The sequence below is a fragment of the Mastomys coucha genome, unplaced genomic scaffold (assembly GCF_008632895.1).
Source record: "Mastomys coucha isolate ucsf_1 unplaced genomic scaffold, UCSF_Mcou_1 pScaffold14, whole genome shotgun sequence".
Taxonomy (NCBI): domain Eukaryota; kingdom Metazoa; phylum Chordata; class Mammalia; order Rodentia; family Muridae; genus Mastomys; species Mastomys coucha.
The window spans coordinates 32,377,608-32,379,202 of record NW_022196896.1 but is presented as its reverse complement, the minus strand read 5'-3'; positions in this window follow the sequence as shown (position 1 = coordinate 32,379,202).

Below are 1,595 nucleotides of genomic sequence, written 5' to 3'. Positions count from 1 at the left end.
AAGACCCCCTTCAATAACTACAATATCTTTTTTGTCATATTCTCTAAAATTTATAAAATATTATAACAAAAAATGATTATAAAAGTTGTTTGATATAAAAAACAATCAATTTAACAGTCTTATGTAGATGTTTGTCTACAGCAATACTGAAAATATATACATTTTTCTCAATATAAATTTTAAAAAACTCTAAACGTATTACCTGTATATTTCAAAATAATACATCACTACTAATATTCTCTTAAATGAACATAAATATATAAAGTGTTTTTGTTTGTTTGTTTGTTTTGTATTTAGTAGAACTTAAAATCTTGGCTCTTACTGTGGTAACTTGATATAAGAGTTACAAACGTTAAGCCAAGCATTCAGTCTTACTCTTTGTTGTTCTCTTACAAACCCCCTCCCAATTTCTTTTGGGTATATAAATACTTTTAAAATATGTAAGCTGTTCTGAAAACCATAGTATAGTGTAAAAATATGAAATAAACAATACTACAATAGAGAGGCTGAGATAGGAGAAGCAAAATCTCAGGACCATTATGTTGTACACAGCAAGACACTGTCACAAACAAACAAGCTGAAAGTATATACAGATTGTATAATATTGGACATATTTCTCCAGTTACCAAATTAGAGAGACCATTGGATGACAGTCAGTAAATTTCTAATTTCTCATATTTTTGGATTTCAATCAGTTAGGATTATTGGTAATATTAAATTTCACGTTAAGATATTAAGAAAAAGTAAGTGTCACTTCCTGTTGTTCTTGTTGTAAGAGTGGAATTAGGTTTGTGTGGATTTGTTGAAAGATTACTTTCTTGCTTCTTCTAGGGTGTAGTTTTGCTCCTTATCATTATTGTGTTTTCCATCTATTATCCTTTGTAGGGCTGGATTTGTGGAAAAGTATTGTGTAATTTTGTTTTGTCATGGAATATCTTGTTTTCTCCATCTAAGGTAATTGAGAGTTTTTCTGGGTATAGTAGCCTGGGCTGGCATTTGTGTTCTTGTAGGGTCTGTATGGCATCTGCCCAGGTTCTTCTAGCTTTCATAGTCTCTGGTGAGAAGTCTGGCGTAATTCTGATAGGCCTGCCTTTATATGCTACTTGACCTTTTTCCCTTACTGCTTTTAAAATTCTTTCTTTATTTAGTGCATTTGGTGTTTTTATTATTATGTGATGGGAGGAATTTCTTTTCTGGTCCAGTCTATTTGGAGTTCTGTAGGCTTCTTGTATGTTCATGGGCATCTCTTTCTTTAGGTTAGGGAAATTTTCTTCTATTATTTTGTTGAAGATATTTATTGGCCTATTACCTTGGGAGTATTCACTCTCTTCTATACCTATTATCCTTAGGTTTAGTCTTCTCATTGCATCTTGGATTTCCTGAATGTTCTAGGTTAGGAGCTTTTTGTTTTTTTGCATTTTCTTTGACTGTTGTGTCAATGTTTTCTACGGTGTTATCTACCCCTGAGATTCTCTCTTCTATCTCTTGTATTCTATTGGTGATGCTTGCATCTAAGACTCCTGATTTTTTTCCTAGGTTTTCTATCTTTTTTATTTCTTTATTGTTTCTATTTCAATTTTTAGATTCTGGATGGT